General features: G+C 40.8%; 1 long non-coding RNA gene and 1 pseudogene across 2 annotated transcripts; one reads left to right on the forward strand and one right to left on the reverse strand.

The window, feature by feature from the left end:
* The first annotated feature begins 268 nt into the window (after positions 1-268).
* Positions 269-16,604, forward strand: LOC308411787 (adenylosuccinate lyase-like; annotated as a pseudogene). The gene is made up of 10 exons (XR_013974704.1): positions 269-333; positions 3,639-3,842; positions 3,930-3,974; positions 4,311-4,390; positions 4,445-4,475; positions 4,587-4,653; positions 4,733-4,880; positions 8,158-8,338; positions 9,199-9,375; positions 9,551-16,604. The product of XR_013974704.1 is annotated as an adenylosuccinate lyase-like (transcript).
* A 348-nt stretch (positions 16,605-16,952) lies between these two features.
* Positions 16,953-20,854, reverse strand: LOC308410820. The gene is made up of 2 exons (XR_013974266.1): positions 20,290-20,854; positions 16,953-17,588 (listed from the first exon to the last, which is right to left on the reverse strand). It is a non-coding gene; the product is annotated as an uncharacterized lncRNA (long non-coding RNA).
* Between the last annotated feature and the right edge of the window lie 306 nt (positions 20,855-21,160).

The following is a 21,160-nucleotide window of genomic DNA, read 5'->3' on the forward strand; positions in this document are numbered from 1 at the left end:
CAAGGGCGTAGATTTGGCATGGACGGAAGGGACATGTCCCCACCAATAATTTGATCTCTTCGAGTAAAGAAAAACAAACCGGATAAAAAGAAAAAAAAAACGATCTGTCAACGTTTCATTCACCCAGCGGTGCAGAAAGACTTAAATTACGATCTCTACTGGAGTCCTACCTCATGTGACAAATATGGCCAATGTGATTGGCTGTGCCTTTCAGGGAGCTCTGTTTAGTTTTAGCAGCTGCAAGCCTGCGCTGCGAGGACCTGCAAGGAGGAGAGGAGGATGACAGCAAAAACGAAGAACCTGGATATAAGAAAGTATTTTTCAAAGAAACCTGTAAGTCACTTAAAGTCAAGTTCACTCATAAAATGTGTCCGTCATAATAACGTTACAGGCTACGCTAGGCTTTGGCCCACATCAGTCTAAAATTGTATGTAACAATGAATAACGTGTTTTGGAAACTAACTGCACAACAGTTAGTTTCCAATCCAAGCTCATAAATCCAAGTTCTCTCAGTCTCCCAGAGTAGCATTTCTAATTTTGATTGAAACTGTCAGAGAAAACGGCAGCCTCGAGCAAGCCAGGATATTAGTTTACAGAGGCTGTTAAAATTATATGCCTAACGTTAAAATGTAAAATGCTTAAAGGTAAAATGCTGTATGCCATGTCCACCACGAGAGACTGGACAGTATAGATGTAAAACCAATATGCCAGCAGTTTATCTCAGTTAACGAGAGGAGAAGGCATGTGTTTGGCTCCTTCACATAGTGGACATTGAGTTGTGTGGGGCACCAGTAATCCATGGCTGTTGCTGTAACAGTAGTTCATGTTTAGAATGAAAAATCCCAGCTCACTGATTTGATCGGGGCAATTATGGAAGCCCGTTTCCGCCACTAAAAAAAAAAAAAAAAAAAAAAGGATCCATAACTTAAAATTTCGAGTTATTTTCTCGAAATTTCGACATATTAACTCAAAATTTTGAGAAAAGCAACTCGAAATTTCGAGTTAGCGCTGCCAATCAGTAATCTACGTGAATGACGTCATTTCCATGTTACCCGGAAGCTGAAGCCCTCAGCTACAAATGCTACAGCTAAGCTACCGGTATTACATCCAGTCGTGAATGCACAGATTGCTGAGTGTTTTCAGTCTGGCTTCACAAATGATGAAATCCCTGTGTTATTAGCTGAATCACATGGTGTTACTATCAGCAAACATACTTTAATTTGTTGGGATCCGTTTTTGAGTGCGCGGTCCTGCGCCATATGCTTCCGGGTAACAAGAAAGCGACCTCATTCACGTATATTTTTGATTGGCAGAGCTAACTCGAAATTTTGAGAAAAGTAACTCGAAATTTCGAGTTATATTTCTCGAAATTTCGAGATAATAACTCGAAATTTCGAGTTATGGATACTAGCTTTTTTTTTTTTTTTTTTAGTGGCGGAAACGGGCTTCCATAGGGCAATAGTGCCTAAAATGTTGCATAATTTTGCTGCGAGATCTTTTACTTTGTGGTAATCTTAGAGTAGTTTTATAGACAAAAACCACCAGGTCATTCACTGTTCCCTTAGTGCTAATGTATCAGAGATGTTTGTGTACTATAACTGAAGTAATGTTGTTAAAGTCATATTCTTTTATTGTCATGACTGTATTTGAAGCTATTTTTATATGATACCTGATTTATATGGAATATGGCTGAAGTAAACTAAAGTCTAAAATTCTTAGTCATTTGTTTAATAGTAATTTAACATTATATAATTCACACAAAACTATGAATTGTAATTTTAAATGGTTTAAAAGCATGTAGACTAGCATATGTAGGCAAGTATATTTCTCCTTTTTTTAAAAATCAAGAAGCAAAGACAAAAAGGAAAAAAACAAAAACAAAAAAAACAGGGCAGGGTTTGGTGGTTGAATCATCCGTCCCCACCAATGCCAAAACCAAATCTACGCCCTCGATTTAAAGTCTCACACACAATCCGTCGAAAGGGGAGGGGGGCCTGCTTCTTCCAAATAGAGCACATTTCATTCATAATGTTGTAAATCCAAGCCCATTATGGATTTGTGATTTGAACCCTGGGTTGTGCGAAATCCCAGAAATAAACCCTAGACAAAGCAAATCTGTGAACTAAGGTCTAGGTCTGTTAGGTTATGTTGTGGTGATCCTCGGGTTGGGGGATGGGTGTTCATACTGGAGTGCAAAATTAAAACCAATGGAAGATGGACAAGAAAAGTTCTGAAGTAAAGTCTGCAACCTTTATAGAGCCCTATCAAGTCTCTTGGTCTTAACATACTGTTAGTATACAATAAAAAGAAATTGTGTATAAGTCAGAAAACATTTGGCAGTTCCAGAGTTGCATTTTATTAAAATAATAACAGAAAAAAAATTAAGGAACCCTGTATATAGCCTATACAACAAACAAAAATATAATGAAAAATCAAAAAATAAAATATATGAAATTGCATTTTTTGTGAGTGATTTAATATTAGATAAATGCAGCTGATAATCACAGATTTTTCACGAGTCTTATATGCTTGGGACAGCGCAACTACTTGCTGCCTTTCCTCTTCCTCCCATACACTGCAGACCTCACGTAGACAGCACATAATGATCAAAACTGGAGAAAAGGCAAGCAGACAGGCGTCTGGGCCAGCTCTGTCCTCGATTGTCTGCCACACACACACACACACACACACACACACACACACACACACACACACACACACACACACACACAAAATTTGGTCTCCAATTTAGTGAGCCTGACCTCCAGAGCTGCAAATATGCAACATGCCTTACAAGTGTTATTACCTAACAAGGCAGAGAAGTAGCAAAAGATCTGACACACTGATGAAAATACAGGAGCAACAAGTGAAGAAGCCACTGGCTCAACAACATAAGCTAGCAAATTCAAAAGGACAAAGTGAATGAATACCGTGAATATAATTACCAGGTGATTCAACGAATTTGACTTTTTGCTGGCAATGTGGACCAAGCTCTCATAACGTGCCAGAATATCTTTTGGAGCGACCTCAGAGCTGTGGCATCACTCGGCATCATTTCATGGACTCGCCATAAACAGCTGTGAGAGCTTGTCAGCTTGGTGCTGAGGCCACAAAGAAGAAGCAGAGCCGTTTCACATAGAGAAGTCTACGAGATCAAAGGCTGACTTGTTGGCAAAAAACTGGATTTAAATGACATGAAATAACACTGAGGTGTTATTTTCGCAGTCTAGTAGGGGCCGGTAATACAACTGAGGCTGTTTGCTATCAGCTTAGCAATGCAAGTCACTGTGTGACTTTTACCCAAACATCCTTTTCATTAACAGAAGAGCCAATACTGCAAATACATGTATTTATAATAAAACATGTATTTACATAAAAACGTATTTGCATTTGTAACTGTTGATAAATATCTTAAAAGTAAAGAACTGTATTATCAAGAGTCAAAAAGCTCCACATAAAAAGTTGTAAGCAGCTTATAAGTAAACTCTGAAAATGAATGAAACCCTGCAGGAAATGGTTCAGAATTCATTCTGTAACTACAAGCACTTTTGTTTTGCCAACTCTAAACTTTACGAGTTGCTTGTAGGAACTCTTCCTGTTTGTCATCATGTCTCTGTGTTCAATGTTCTCCTCCTCAGGCTCTGGGTCTGCCCATCACTGATGTTCAGATTGCAGAGATGGAGAGCCATGCAGAGGACATTGACTTTGCCGTGGCGGCTGAAGAAGAGCGAAAGCTGAGGCACGATGTCATGGCGCACGTCCACACCTTTGCACACTGCTGCCCCACAGCTGCTCCCATCATCCACCTCGGAGCTACGTCATGCTATGTGGGAGACAATACTGTAAGTATGACTATTGCATAAATAAACCCAGCAGTGATGAGTTTTGACTCTTTAAAGCTTCTCATGTTTGTCGTTTCTGTTCTTCAGGATCTCATTGCATTGCGTGATGGCTTCAACATCCTCTTGCCTAAGGTGAGACTCACCTGTTTGTCCAGAAATTCTATGAAAACAGTGCAAATGAATATATTAATATCAAACAAGCTTGTCGGCTAGTTTGTTTTTACAGTGAGTCCATTAATATTAAAAAAAAAAAAAAAAAAAAAAAAAACCTAACAGGACATTTTCAATGAATTCATGAAAAATTATATTTAAAGATTACAGGACAGGCATTGCAACATATTGGTTACATTTATTATGCATCTTCACTGCTTCTGGGAGCTAAAGATCAAAGCTGGCTGTTTGTAGCCCACGATGTAAAATAAGTTTGACACCCTGATTTGCATCATTAAAGGCTTGTTTTTCCTGCAGCTGGCCAGAGTCATCGACCGGCTGGCAAACTTTGCAGAGGAATACGCCGACCTCCCCACGCTCGGCTTTACACACTTCCAGTGAGTCCGACTGCAGCTGCAGTGTTTTCATAGGCCTTCATCAGACTGATGGAGCTGTCTAACTTTGATGTCAAAGGTGCACAAGGTGAGGAAATGTCTACATTTAGTGGTGGTTAAAGAAACTTGGGTCTTGAGCTCAGGATTTTCAAAAAGCTGATGTAACTGAGTCTAAACTTTATACTGTCGTCTGCTGTAGATCTGCACAGACATCCGTCTGCTGGCCAACCTAAAAGAGATCGAGGAACCTTTTAAGGAGCAGATTGGTACGTTCGCTCATTCAAAAGCACTTTTTCACCTGTTAAACTGTGCCTCAGCCTAAAGCTTTGCCCGCTCCTCTTCCAGGTTCCAGTGCTATGCCCTACAAGAGGAACCCCATGCGTGCAGAACGCTGCTGTAGCTTGGCTTGACATCTGATTGCGTTGATGGCCGACCCCCTGCAGACTGCCTCAGTGCAGTGGCTGGAGAGGACACTGGATGATAGCGCCAACAGGTCAGCCAACACAGACACACTTACACTGCTGTGAATTTGGTATGATGCAGTTCTCCTCTGTGAAGTAGATATCACATCAGTGTGGAAGCGTACAATAAATAGTAGTGAACAATGATTCTCAGTTACGAGTGTTGCTTCTGCATCATCAAGGTCTTCTTGTTAAAAAAATTTAAGACTTGAGAGGAACAAAGAATCCTATAACTGAGAGAACAAAAGCTTAACATTTTCCAATTGTATGGTAGTATGGAAGTAGTCAATTTGTTAGTTAAACATAACGTAAAAATAGCTGAAATATTAAATAAAGTTGAATAGTTCAATAGTTAAAAAAAAAAAAAAAAAGATAAACCAAGGTGAAACAGTTGTGTGTTCACTGCTAAATTAGTGCTAATATGATTTCCTTGCTCGCTAGTCTCAGTAACCGTGAATCGGTCCGCCGGGGTTTCCGCCCTTGGCCACTGCCCGGAAAACACTGCACCTGAGTCCTAAGGTGCCTCCTGCAGGTGGTGGACCTACAGAAGAGTGGGTCCATTTTTCCTCTTCGGGGTGTGCCCAGCCGGGCCCCATGGGCCAAAGCCCGGTCATGAGACACTTGCCCTCTGGCACCCTCCCCAGGACTGACTCCCAGGTTGGGGCTCCGGTAACCCTACCCTGGGCAGGGTGAACTCTTCCCTATATTTTTCCACTCATTGCCGTCAGCCGGACAAGGGTGGAGTGCCAGGGTCAGGGATGAGTTACTGCCCAAAGTGGAGGAGTTTAAGTATCTTGGGGTCTTGTTCACTAGTGACGGGAGAGGGGAGCAGGAGATTGACAAACGGATTGGTGCTGCAGTGATGTGGGAGCTGTAGCGGTCACATTACCAGCTACCATTTCTAAGGGTGGTTGGTCTCTCCCTTAGAGATAGGGTGAGTAGTGCGGCCATCCAGGAGGGGCTCAGAGAAGAGCCGCTGCTCCTCCACATTGAAAGGAGCCAGTTGAGGTGGTTCGGGCATCTGACTAGGATGCCTCCTGGGCGAGGTGTTCTGGGCATCTCCCACCATGAGGACGCCCTGGGGCAGACCCAGGACACACTGGAGAAATTATATCTCTGAGCTGCCTAAGAATAAGCTGGAGGAGGTAGCTGTGGAGAGGGAGGTCTGTGTTTCTCTGCTTAGGCTTCTACCCCCATGACCCGGCCCCGGATAAGTGGAAGAAGATTGATGGATGATTTTCCTGTTAGAAGAAGAAGTAGCTTAATTTAACAGGCCTATGGTTTTTGCCCACAGTAGCTTTTATGGAGTGCCACCGTGACTGCCCACTTTTATAGGGACTCTGGTTTTAAAAGTTAACATGGAAATCACATATTGAACATGTTTAAAAAAAAAAAAAAAAAAAAAAAAAAAGTTGGCTAAAAGTATTTATATCCTGGGTAATGTTAGATATATATTAGATTACAAGACAATGAGAATATTATATTTTTCATTGTTTCTACCCTATCTGAGCTATTGTGTTGAAGTATGGGGGAATACATACATGACTAATATGAAAGCATTATACTTATTACAGAAGAGAGCACTTCGAATTATGCATAATGTTAAATATAGAGAACACTAATAATTTGTTTATAAAATCGAAATTGTTAAAACTAGAAGACATAGTGAAATTACAGACTAACTATTATGTTTAGGGCAAAAAATAAACACTACCTCTTAAGTTAAAGTTTATTTGTATTGTGTTCAGAAAATGGGGACGGCAGAAGGAAGTTTTATTTTAAGCACCGGTTTGCTTGAACCACACAAAGGCAAATGTGTCCAACAGTCATAGGAATTCTCTCAGTGATCATCTTAAGTGTTGTATAAATGTTTCTCAATTTAAAATCTGCTATAAGAATAAAATGATAAACCAATATGAAGAAGTTGAAAAGAATAGAATTTAATTGTAGAAAAATGATCCTTTTAGTTTGATATTTAGTGGTATTGCTCATTGTTGAGTATATTGTTCTGTTTGCTTTGTTTTGTTATGTGCAGAAAATTGTCATAGTGTAATTTTGGTTGCCTACTTGTATTATCACAGATAGGGGGCAGGTATCAATAAGAATTTATTCTTCTTCCTGCTCCTTTTCATGCATGGAAACAGTGTTACTTTAATTGAAAGGAAGGTTGTGTATGGGAATGCATTACTGCTGTACCATGTGTGAAACAAAACAAAAAAAAAAAAAAAAAAAAAAAAAAAAAGTGGATTTCTCCTTCATATTTTCCACTGACACTTCAGGAAATCTTCCAGAGTTTTAGGCTTTGAACCAAGCCAAATAGCTAAGACATAAATCATGGCCATAAAGCAACAAAAGAGAAAACCTAAAGGGAAAAAAGAAAATAAATCAACAGTAAAAGACTATGGCTGTATCCCAATTCAGGGTCTGCAGCCTTAAAGTACGTATTTCAAGGCCGATTACGTCACAGCGGCGCGCCGAAGGCTGTCCCAATTAAAAGGCTGCTCGAAATGCGGCCCTGAAATGAGTCCTTCATTTCCCTGAATTTTAAGGCTGTGGCAGTGTAGACTTCGTGGCCCAACATATCCCAGAATGCATAGCACGGCGATGGGTGTGGATAAATTTGCAGAAAAAAAAAAAAAAAAAAAAACAAACTGCGGATGAGGGGCGGCCAAAGAGTACACTTTAAGTACTGAATATTATATACCTTATGTGCAAATGTTTAATAACGAAGAACATTAAACATTACTGTTGGCCACATGTCAGCAAAGTTATGTGACATTAGTGACGTTTGTACTAACTTGGTTTTAAAGCCTTTAAAATATACGCCGTTCAATAGCTGAGCTTAATCTTACAGAGAATGATCAAAGCTCATGTAGAAACAAATAAACAAATGAACAAAAGATTCTCCTTCATTTCTGTCAAACAAAGCTATGACACGTTTCCAGTGGTTCGTATCATGGTTGCTAGGCAACCTGAGCAGCGCAACAGAGGCTTTTTTTTTTTCTTTATTGACAAACAACAGTATCAGCGCAAAGGAGGCTAGACCGTCCCATTACACAAGCCTCGCACTTCCGGCCTTAGCGGTCTTTGAGTACGCGGCCCTTGAGGATGGTTGAGGCTGCGTACTTTAAGGCTGCAGACCCTGAATTGGGATACAGCCCATGTACATAATTGCGTTAATGGTTAAAGAACTACACATCCTACAATGCATTGCACATTGTTACCCAGGATTCAGTGGTTGAGTAAAAAGCTGTTACTTGTGATTACTGATGGTTTCTTTCCTCTCTTCTCTGCCTTGCTCCTGTGAAGGAGGATCTCCCTGCCCGAGTCCTTCCTGACAGCAGACATCGTCCTCAGCACGCTGCAGAACATCACAGAGGGTCTTGTGGTCTACCCCAAAGTCATTGAGAGACACATCCGCAATGAGCTGCCCTTCATGGCCACAGAGAACATTATTATGGCGATAGTGAAGGCAGGAGGCAACAGACAGGTAGGAGAGAATACCCTGTGAGTCAGAATGGACACAATAATTTGAACATAACTGGATGAATGCATTTTTGCTTAATCAGGAGAGATGGTTTACTGGGCAGAAAATGCCAGTGGTAACCAGAAATTCAGATGACTGAAATGAGATCATCTTACTGACTAGTAACCAGTGTTTTGACCATTTAAATGAAGAAGCTGATTACCAATAACCAGACCTGACATGGAGACCCAACAACATGGCTGTTAAAGTCAGCTCCACCTTAATGTTTCTGTGTTTTCCTGTGTCTCTGTTAGGTTTTGTATTGTTCATTGTCATTTATGCTTAGAAATATTTAACCATATATGCTTAAAGGTATATAATCAATTGTGTAGTGATAGGACTGATCTTTAGCAGGCTGTAAAGGCTTGGTGTGTATTCCACACTAGAATGCACACCCACAGTCTAGGAACATCAGAGAGGTCCTATCTTCTTTGTTGATATATGGTATAGCAAACACACGTATATCTCTTTAAGTATAAGAGCCTTTTGTTTAGATAGATCTGCTAGACGCCTGGCACCAGCTTTGGGGAGTCTTCACAGGGTCACATCTTGACCTCACACAAATCACACACACAGGCAAAGTACTCTTTGCCTGTGTTAATGAACCTATGCATATTCATGTAACCTCAATAAAAGGGCAGTGTTACGGGAGAACGGACGAGAGCAACTGGGGTCAAGCGAAGGAACGGCGCCTGTCCGGTCTCTCCCATGCACGAGAAACATGAAGAACTTTGCCTACCCGTGTCTTGCTTTGCTGTGTAATTATATTGTCTTCAACGTTCCAGCGGATAGGTTCAAGCTACAAACCTATCAGTCTCCTTCAGGAGTGCCATGAGAAAATCTGTGTTCTCTCCCAAGAGTCAGCAGCTGTGGTTAAACAGGAAGGTGGAGACAATGACCTGCTGGCCAGAATCCAGCGAGACCCCTACTTTGCACCCATTCTAGGGCAGCTGGATGCTTTGCTGGACCCCAAGACCTTTATTGGGCGTGCTCCACAACAGGTACAGCATGAACAGCCTTATTTTTGTTCAGTCTGACCACAGATGAATGTTTTCATCTAAGCCACAGCTCCCCTATTACTGCAGCTGTGCCTGCTGCCCCGCTTGGCGACGGTGACGACTGTTAAGAAACTAATGGTGTAAAATGTATTTTCTTCTTCCTGCTCCTCTCCTCCAGGTGTCAAAATTCCTGGCTGAAGTACGCCCCCTACTGGAGCCATTACAGCGCTGAATTGACAGCCTCTGTGTAACATGAGGCTGATATGGTGCTTTGAACATATATATGCTTTTGGCTGGGTGAAAAAAAAATAAAAATAAATTATGCTATGTCTATTGTAAAGTCAGTCCCTTCATTCACATCATTATATTGGTTTGCAATTATCTTAGTAATATAATTCATGAATGTCTTCACTTAAACCTAACACTGATGTTATGAAGCGTGCACATAACAGCATTGTGTGGTTTTTCAAAAATTGTTTCTTTAATATTAATTATGTTTCTCTTACTTTGAGTTACCTGGTTTGGGGAGGTGGCTGTTTTCTGTCTGGGCAAAAGGTGTTGCCAAGGGCTGAGGACTTTGTAAACACCTGTTCAGCAGGACCAACCAAGTGCTTGTGAGAAACGGGGGTGTTTTGTGTTTACTTACGTTATTCTGTGCTTAGTTAGTATTGGTGTTTGTTTATGTTTCTCCCTATTGTGTGTAAATGGTTTGGCCAAACCACTATAAAAGCTACCCTCCTGCGTCTTTGTGTTTAGGTCCGTTTGTGACTGAAGTTGTGTGATTACGTTTCTGTAAATTACTTTTTGTAGAGTTACATTTAGTTAACCTCTTTTATGGGCCAGGGGTCTGTTCTTCATACCTCGCTTACTACATCCAAGATCAAATCATCGCGCCAACTTTGAGCTCGCTATTCCGGTTCTCCGAACACACCTGTTGTTGACGATTAGTATAGCTGGATGAAGTAATGTGAGATCACTGGGTGGCTTAAAAGTGGCTACGCATCGATAGTAGAAACATTGATCGGCAACCCTTTGATTGGTCGGCAAAAATGTCGAAGGAGCGCGCTCAGTATTTTTCGGCAGCAGAGCAAGAACTCTTGATTGAGGGATTTCAGGAGTTTCAGAGTTCAATTAAAACGCAAGGGAACACTGCAAAGGCTGCAAAAGCAAGGAGAGAGGGCTGGCAGAAAGTTGCTGACAAATTAAACTCTTAAGTAATTTATTATATTACATTATGTCATATTATATTACATTATATCCTCTTTCACATTAGAGCCACAACAGGACCCACTAGAACATGGGAACAAGTAAAAGTGAAATATAAGAATATTCTACAGAATGGTAATATTTATCACTTATATTGCTTTTAGTCTCTTGAAAAGAGTCCCTGAAATAATCTGTTTGTTTGTTTATAACAGCAACCAAGAAAAGGGCAGAGCAAAAAAAAGACAGGTGGTGGTCCTGCACCCCCTCGTCAACAAGTTGGTTAAGTAAATAATACCCTCACGGGAATATCGATATCTCTCTATGAGCACACTGTCGCGCTGAGCTAAAGGATCCTGTCTATCCCGCAATGTACGCTGAATTCTGAAAACTCTCCTTATCAATCTTGCACCTTCCGCAATGGGTGGCTCGCGTAAACGGACAGGACATGGCTGCGACAGGCTTCCCAAATCCACCTTCGCTTTTATAGCCGTGGTCTCTCATCTTGATTACACGAAGTAATTTACTATTACTACTCTAAAATATGAATTACATCTGAAATAATCAAATACATGTACTATTAATCATTCTATTACATTTCCCTTTTTTTAGGAAATGACCTGTATGTATCTGTATGAAATCAATAAAAGAATCAAATACTGCATTATCTTTAGTTACATTGATAATATTTATTTATGGAAAAACAGTGGAAAAATATCGCTGTTGCTTTCGTATAAATGAAGCGGACATACCCGAGTGGCCGCGATCTAATCCTGTTTACATAAAGTAAACCTGCTCCCGAGCAAGTTTACGCTTACGGCTTTGTTGCTATGGCAGCAAGTCTTGGATCGCTTCGGGGAACCGAACGATCCAAGATCACGCGAAATCGTCAACAATCATATCCAGCTAAATTACTTAGCGAGGTACGAAGAACGCACCCCTGCTAATTATATTTTAAACTTCGTCTTTTTAAACTTTTTGGGGAGTTTTCCAGTCACCCAAGAGTTACGAGGCGCAGAATCATCGACAATGATAACCACATCCCCAGGAATGAAGTTCCGTCCGATTCTCTGCCACTTCTGACACTCCAAAAATCACCAAAGAAGCTGGAGAAGATATCGCTGTGAGAGCTGTGGTGACCCTCTTTGAGCCTGTACTCTCCATACATGTCATACAGTTTCCCTTTTCTCCTTATCTGAGAGGACCTCATAGGCTGCCCCCAAATCTGCAAACTTGTCCAGGGCTTGCGGGTCGTCTTGGTTTCTGTCGGGGTGTAACTGCAAAGCCAGCTTTCTGTAGGCCTTCTTGATGTCCCTGATTAATGCACTCTTGTATTCATTTGCATCAACAGCATTAACTAAAACGGCCATTTTAATCTCTGGATCATTTAAAGAGATCTTTCCAAAATCAAGGTTCACTGGCCAATTAATTTCTGGTTCAGCAAGAAACTTTGGCCCTGACAACCAGGAATCATCCTTGACAAACTTCTGTTTAAGGCTGTGAGGTTCTTTTCATTTGGAAGGAAAGATAAGCGCAGACAGAGTCCGGAGAGGTGTCCAAAAAGTGATTTATTAAACACACACTTATTATACAGTGTGGGGAGCCGGTCCTCTCCTCTCTGCCCCGTTACAGAAAGCTTTATAGCCATTATGACGTCAGGAGAATTCCTGGACCTCCTCAGCACAACAACACTCTCCCAGGCTTGAAACCAAATGTTTCCCATCATCGGTATCTGGGAACATAACCAATTGTGTAGACGAATGTGCAGTTTTGTGAGATTGTAGGTCCAAGCCAACGAAAGTTGACTGTCCTCAAATGACTTCGGCCTGCCTGGACCTGCAGGTCCGCTGGTGCTATTTGCATGATAGAGTATTATATCTAAAAGGTGTTTTATTCTGCGTGCTCTGGCAGATTTACTAAATGATAAATGATAATATTGATAATAAACTGATGATAAGTGATGCAGACTAATGAAGTACTGATGAAATAATGACAGTGCATATGAATGCTTGCTGTTCTACAGCCTTCCTATTATTTGGCATTTTTACCTGATTGCACCTAAAAGGTAAACCAATGTTGTAATGACCATCAACCAACTTAACAGAGTCCATCACTGACTTCATAAACTGCTGATCTTCTCTAGACAAAGCAAACTGCTCATCCTGAATACATTCTGGAAAATCAGCCTTTATTTGACGTTCCCACAGCTCATCCAATCTTGCCACGGAAATCCTATTGACACTCACATCAAAAATGTCAGTCTTACGATCCTCTCTGAGAGGACCAGCATAGTTTTTACTGCATAGGGACCTCCATCCTGACTTCTAACAACATCCCATGGCTCTAAAGCCTTGGGCACATTGGTCCTGATCAACAGGTCTACCCCAGAATTTATCTCCAGTATCTTAATATAGCGCAAATGTGGCCATCTATCGAGATCTTCCTGTCGGGGAATATTACATTGATGAACAGGCATGCTTTTCTGAGTAAATAAGTCAGGCAAGTCACAGTAGTGATCTAAATCCAAACCAGCTACTTCCAAATCTGAAACAACATAACTACTGACCATTTTCTCCTGACCCATTGTCCGCAAAAGAACGCCAGTTTTCCTTCCTGAAAGATTCAGCCTATTCATGAGCCCTTCAGTACAAAATGAAGCTGAACTCCCAGGATCTAGAAAAGCATAGGTTATCAGTGACTGATTACCTTTCTTGGCCTTCACTAACTGGTATTATGGACAGAGCACTATTTTGCTCACCAGCCCCAGTAACGCCACTGCTTTGCGCAGCACATGAAGGACCTTCATCTGGTGGTTCTCCCCCTCCTACAGTTTGCACTGAAACACTTTCCCTCTGCTTGGAGTGGATATGTAAGAGTGTGGGGTGTTTCTGTTTACAGACTTTACACAAGAGACGTTTCCTACAGTCCTTGCTTCTGTGCCCAATGCGCAGACAACCATAACACACACCATTCTCTTTCAAAAAAGATAATCTTTCACAGTGCAACTTTCTTTCAAACAAAGGACAAATCCAACATATGCCCTGCTCCACAAAACAAGCAAACCTTGGTCACAACTGAACCACTCTCTCGCCTCAATGCTGGCTCAATCTTCCCTTCCACCTTGGCCACTGTAGTAGCAAAACTACTCCGCTTAGCCTTAGGGTAAAACTGAGACTTAACATTCCTCGCCTCTTTTCTGATGGCTGGAGGATCCTGTATATCTCTAAACAATGGGTCACTTGCGATCTTAACTTGCCTTTCGACAAACTCAACAACATCGCAAAAAACCACTTTACGTTGAATCCTCTCCTGCAGATTGCACACAACATTCCTCCACTTATCCCTGAGCTTATAAGGCAACTTTTTATAACTGCTTGCATATTAGTTGAAGTTGAATTCTATTCTATTAGCAGAGACATCCAACTCATGCAAGGACTCAACGTCTCCCATTGCATTACAACATTGCCTTAATAAAAACCCATATCCCTGCAAAGCCTTCACATCATCAGATTTTATAGGTGGCCATTTATTGACCCTTTCAATGTAGGCAGCAGCAATTTTCAGCGAATTGCCAAAGTTTTCCTGGAGCAAAGATTTAGCTTTAGCATATCCATACTCAACAGGCATATACTGACAGCTTCTGACCATTTCTCTTGGATGGCCTCTAGTATATTGCTTGAGAAAATATAAACAATCCTTAGCACTGTGAGCTTGACTCTCCACCATGTGCTCAAACGCTCTCATAAATGTTTGATATTGCAAAGGATCACCATCAAAGAATTGAATGTCACGCCTTGGTAGCAAAAACAGACAGCTGCTCAGCCAATAAAGTTGTAATTTCATTTTGTTTCTTCAAAACTGACTAGATGATCATGACCCTCACCACCTTGCACTGTATGTGTAAGAGGTTTTGATTGTGCGTGAGACTGCGACATCATCCGATTAGTTGAAACTGCACCTGGAAATACTTGATGTAACTCCATCTCTGACTTTTCCAACAAAACGACCTTAGGCTGAGAAATATTTTTTAACCTTGGGCCTTACATCCAATACATGCGCTTGATGATCACTTGCATCAACACCCTGATATGGCTGCTCTGGTAACACAGGTTTGAACGTAGGAGCGTTAGGATTTAAAATGCCTAAACTCCTGTTCTCGTTCTAAATACGAATTCATTCCATCAGATTTACCATTAACAGCACTTGAGACTCGGGACATTTCAGAAGCTTTTAAAACATTCACCTTTGCTGCTGAGGCTGCTATTTCAGTTTCTAAGTCAAGAAGCTCCTTTCTTTTCTTAAGCTGCATTTCTTGTTCTTCCAAAGCATGCTTTTCTTTCAACAACCTCTGTCGAACAAGAAGGGCAGCCATGTCAGCTTCTGCCATTATGCGTGCTGACAAGGCAGATGAAACCATTGAGCCACTGAGTGATGATTTACTTTTCCTACAACTTCTGGTTCCAACATTAGAGATGCTTTCACTTGGATTAACATCATCTATCACAGCACCTTTACCAACATTCCCGGCGTGCCTAGAAGCACCAGAACCATTTCCAGCAGGTAATACATCAGAAGACTCAACACCAGGTGGATTTATATGTGGCAAATCAAGCTCAGACACCTGATTTTTACTCTGAGGGTTTCCCTTTGCATCATGAAGCCATTTCTTTATCTCTCCCATAAACTCAGTATTATGTGCTCGCACACTTATAAACCAAGCAGTTTGTTTTTCTTGAGGAAGCAAAGGAAGCAAGGTTTCATGCAGACGAGTTGCCTCATTAAGCAACACAGACAAATTCTCTAACTGAGCCTGAACAGTGGAAACGTTATCCTCAGATTGCTTTAATTCTTTAATAATCTTTATGACCTTTTTAATTTTATTAATCTTAGTGTGACGTTCTGTTTGAAGCCTTTCAATCTGATTCTCCAAAGCCTTAGTAGTTGGTTTCGGCTGTCTTTTCTTTCCATCCACATCACCACATTGTATTAATTGGTGTGTCTCCATTTTTTTTCAAAACAATACAAAATCCAAATGCTGAACTGCACCTATGCCACACAGCTTCATTCCAACACATCAACTTGATGACATTCCCTTCAATAAACCTTGGACACACAATTAACAGGAGCAATATCCCCCACTATCTGCCTATTAAACCTAACTAACTCAACCTAGTCTTCCGTACATACTAGCGGTGGGTATTTATGTACCTCCATACCGTCAGCTGTGAGGAAGACAAACTGTCTTAAACACAAACTGCGGCGGTACTCCCAAGCCAATGGCTTCAGCCGCCTGATGCACAATAACTAGAAAGTAAATCAGTACAACGCCTTGTGCAGCTGTACTGCTGAAACCTAACAGGGGAATAAGACTCCTGAAAGAAATCTGTTTTGTGTAGCCAAAGGCTTAATCTAAAAGCTGCGTGGACAAAGGCAACAGCAAATTATAAAACTCTCATCAATAAAACTCATCTATATATAAATAATCCAATAAAACCTACAAACTTTTCTGTTGACAATTTGTTGCGGCTCCTCCAACCTATGGCCGCGGCAGGCTAAACGTGAGGACACAGATGACGCGCAACAATAAACACATAAAATACACTTCTGTACCATTTGCTCCTTTTATTCCACATGCAACTGTCCAATATACAAATCATTGCCTGGGATTAACTATTAAACAAATGCACAGACTGCACAAACAAATAACTGCAACTCACCAATAACTGCACTAACTACTATGCCAAATTACAACTTGGTCTATGGCATCAATTAGTGCACAAATATACAAAAACCATCAAGTTACAGTTAAAATACATCAAAACAATTCAAGCTGCGGTGAACAGAAAGTTTTGCCTCATGCTCACCCTACCTTTCTGCTCATCAACATCAGGTGCTGTGAACAGGTGAGTGCAACCACATTTATCATCTACCACACCCATGAGACACGCCCCACACCCGTGCACCAATACAGTGAGTCCATTTAAACCAACCCACTTAGTCAAAAAAGGAACAACTCATATGGCTCCTACAAAATATATATATATATATATATATATATATATATATATATATATATATATATATATATATATATATATATATATATATATATATATATATATATGTTATAGTAGTGAGCTTGAACTCTGGGTCAAAGATTCAAGTTGCAGTTATTTATATTTCCTATCACCTTAAATCTTCACTCAAAGACAAGTATCTTTGACAGTGTATATATAGATGTATTATATATGAGAGACAAATATTGTTCATTTAATATGTTGGCATTATTACATTTGGCTCAATGCTTACATACATGTGTAAAAAGGAAAATGTACGAGCTGTGAAAACTGTTTCTGATAGAATGAAGAGTAGTCTGATATATTAAATATTCCTTTATTGGGTGAGAAAATCAGACCATGTCATAACTGCTTTAAGTCATCTGGGCAGAAAGTATACAAACACATAACATCCTTATAGAATATGATGTAACACTATAGATCAACTTACCTCAGAATATATAAAGCATATAAACAATTACAGCAATATGATGCAACAAACACAGCAGTGCTACTAATCCAAAATACTCAAAGCTTCATAGAACTGAAACAAACATTTATTTTTAGGTCCATTCTGCTGCTGATACATACTTTAGGTTTCTGAATGTTAAACTTGTTGCTGCCTTTCATAGTGCGTAACTTGAAGGCCCTGAGTACTTTCTCCCACACTGAAAACACTGGAATAATAAAATATTTTGAACATTACCTAATGAGACTGATTCAGGACAGGCAATTAGTTATTTTTAACTTTTCTAGCAGTCCTTCACAAACAGGGAACAGTCTGTCTATTCTCTCCATCTGTCAGCAGCTGCTGACTCTTCCTCCTCCTCTTCCTCACACACTGCTGAGTTTGTCCTGGTGGATCATCAGGGGTGCAAAGCCTCACAGATGATGTGCAGCAGTGTGTCCCTCAGTCTGTCTGCAGTTGTCACACATGGAAATCAAATGTGTGAGAAGCTGCAGGATTCAAACACAAGTGTAACTTATAAATACATGTTCATACTTTTATTACACAATCAGAAAGAAAGACAAAGAGAGAGAGTGCAGGACAGACAGACAGGTGACAGTCTCAGGTGTACACTGCTACAAAACAGCACGAGAGAAGGAGGATTTAGTGTTTGTGTTATTACGAGTGCTAAACAAGAAGAGTTCCCAGATGGTACAGTGGACACATGTGTGACTCCTGTGATTAAAGCATCTTTCTTTCAGCTTCACGAGTGAACCGCCAGCTCGTTCAAACACACGTTAAAGTCCGTTTGGCTCGACACCACCGAACAGAGGCAGCAATATAACAAAGCTAACATTAACAGTGCAGTGAATCCTGCTTGTGCCGTGATATTCAGGACAAGTAGCGGTTTTTGTTACGCGCGACACGGGCGGTTTCCTGGGGCGGCATCATGGTGGGGGGCGGTATCACGGGCATCGGCAAAAAATAAATAAATAAAAAAAATTACTCGTACTTATGCTGCCCCGACATCATGCCAGCGCATATTGGGAATGTTGTAGGCACCGATTGGGTTTCCATCAACCATTTGCTGGGAGTAAGGGCGCCCTCCGTTTGCGAGGTGCGCCTGCTGCTTGCTGCACAGGGAGGAGAGGGCGGGGCGGCGGGGGATTCTCCGGCTGGCTGGAGCAGCATCTAATAACCAACTCGCAAAATAAAACAAAATTAAAACAAACCAACAAACATGAAAACACCAGACATTATGATGCAGGCTTATAATTTGCACCGATGTTTTTTCAAAATTCTATATGCGAAAAGTGAGCGCGAGAGCCCTCGGTTCTTCCAAATAGAGCACATTTCATTCATAATGTTGTAAATCCAAGTCCATTATGGATTCATGATTTGAACCCTGGGTTGTACAAAACCCCAGAAATAAACCCTAGACAAAGCAAATCTGTGAACTAAGGTCTAGGTCTGTTAGGTTATGTTGTGGTGACCCTCGGGTTGGGGGATGGGTGTTCATACTGGAGTGCAAAATTAAAACCAATGGAAGATGGACAAGAAAAGTTCAAAGCCATCAGGTGCTCAGTTTAGAAAAAAGAGAAAAGAAGAGGAGGAGAAACGAGCAAAAGATACAGGTAAGCAGATGTGTCATTGGATAATGGCAGGTCATCCTGAAACAATGAGAATCAGAGGGAGTGTTTGCCCAGGGCGCCAAACAGGCTAGGACCGCCACTGGTATCAAACGCTTTGCAGAAATCTACAAATAAGATAAAGCTATCATCCCTACACAAATCTGCATAATCAATTAGGTCAAAAACAAGTCTAATGTTGTTGGATATGTGTCTGTTAGCCATAAAGAAAGTTTCATCAATAATATCATTCAAAACAGCTTTCAGTCTTTTGGCAAAGATCTGAGCTAGGATCTTATAATCATTATTAAGGAGGCAAATTGGCCTCCAATTGTCAATATAAGTGGGATCTTTCTTTGGCTTTGGGATTAGGGTTAACAGACCTTGTGATAAAGTGGGGGGAAGAGACTGATTTATAAGACTTTCAATGTATACATAAGAAGAAATGGAGCCAGTTGATCTGCAAAAGCAATGTAAAATTCAGAGGTTAAGCCATCGGTTCCTGGGGATTTATTAAGTTTAAGACGTTGAATAGCGGGCAGCACTTCACCAATAGATATCGGCCTATCACAGAAACTCAACTGATCTTCTGTTACTGTTCGCACATCAGGGATTTGTTCCATAAAGTTCAGACCAGCACTCTCATCAAACTCTGACTTGTATAAATCTTTATAAAAATTGGAGCAATAGGTGGAGACTTTTCGGGGGTCATCAGTTATAATACCGTCAATATTAAGTCTCCGAACAGAACTAAGTTTAGAATGAGATTTCTCTAATTTAACAAAGTAGGATGAGTGTTGTTCACCTTCTTCTAATCCTCTTCTCCTTGATCTCACAAAGGCTCCCTCTGCTTTCAGTTTATAGATATCATTTAACTTACTCTGTTGCAAAGCTAAGTCAGTTTTATCTTCTTCAGATAGGTTTTCTGGTGGGATCTGAGTGAGAGCAGATATCCTAGGAATTACATTAATTTCTTCATTTTTTCTTTGTTTTGCTGCAGATGAGCCATGCTCTCTTAAATATTTACCGGCTTCAAATTTAAAGACTTCCCAATTTTGACAGCAGAGATGACTGGTTAGGGCTTTATCCCAGAAACGTTTGATTAATGACAAAATATCTTCAATCACTTTTTCATGTTTTAGAAGGGAATTATTAAGTTTCCAGTAGCAGCTCAGTGATACCGCTTTGTGGTCCGTGAGTGGAGTTGGCATTATATTGGATATAACATTATTCCTATTTAAGCAATCAGATATTAACCAGAAGTCAATACGGGATTTAGAAGAGTTGGATTTGTTACTCCATGTAAATAGTCTGCCTTTAGGGTTTTTAATTCTCCAAATGTCTATTAAATGAAATTTTTGCATAAATGTATTTAAACAACAGGACAGAGAGTTATTTGAGCTAGGTGGCCATCTGTCTAGTGAAGGATCTGGAGCAATGTTAAAATCGCCTCCAACTAATAACAGGAGATTAGGATATTTGGATAACCAGAACAAAAAGCGTGTTTCAAGGGCATCCAATAACAAGTCATTATGAGACTTAGAATTAAAACCATACACACTGGCAAGAAGAAGAAGTGTACCATCAATGTTGACTATCATAGTGTCCTTCTGAGTCCATTTCAGAGTGCATAACGTTCCCATTAAATTTGTTCTTCAGAGTAATAACTCCTGTCAGTCAGTGGCATCAGTTCAGGACTTTTGCTGCGGTTGTAGTCATGTTCGGCAGTCACGGCATTCTTGGGGCTGGTTTTGGAGCCAGCTACACCCGTGTTTCTCTCCATTTCCTTGGTTGCTCCTTTGGTTAGACTTTTAAATTTCATGGGTGTTTCTTTTTCCTTCCTTTTGCTACCCTGAGTTGTTGGAAACCTCGCTGAGGTAACAAAGCTTTCCTGCTGTTAGCTGAGCTATCGCTTTGCAAAGAGGCTAGGGTCGCGAAAAAGTTCTTTGAAGTATGGTTCAGGAAGCCATTAGTTAGAAGTGCCGCATACGTGTACTGAATAAGATCAGTAGGATAACTCACTTGTGATTCAGAGAAAAAAACGACGGCTGAAAGGGAAGTAAAACTGCAAAATCCTGCTTAGCCACGGAGAAGAGCGTCTACCTCGGTCACCATCTTGGCCCCTCCCCAATACAACTGTAAGTTGGTACAACTACTCAGAGGAAGAGGAAGAAGGAGCGGGGCGGGGGGAAAGAAGTAGTGATGTGCGGATCGATTCTGAAATATCGATTCCTCCGATACCAATCCATACTTGCTTCATGCCCTGGGGGACGGGGCTGTGGCTCCCCCACACCCTCTAGCACATAGGTGTCAAACTCTGGCCCGCGGGCCAAATTTGGCCCGCAGCCTAATTACATTTGGCCCGCGAAGCCATACAAAATTACTATTAGAGCTGGCCTGCCAGTATTATACAGTGCATGTACTGCTAATACTACAATTCCCAGAAAACTGTT

This window comes from Rhamphochromis sp. 'chilingali', assembly GCF_963969265.1.
Source record: "Rhamphochromis sp. 'chilingali' genome assembly, chromosome: 15".
Classification (NCBI taxonomy): Eukaryota; Metazoa; Chordata; class Actinopteri; order Cichliformes; family Cichlidae; genus Rhamphochromis; species Rhamphochromis sp. 'chilingali'.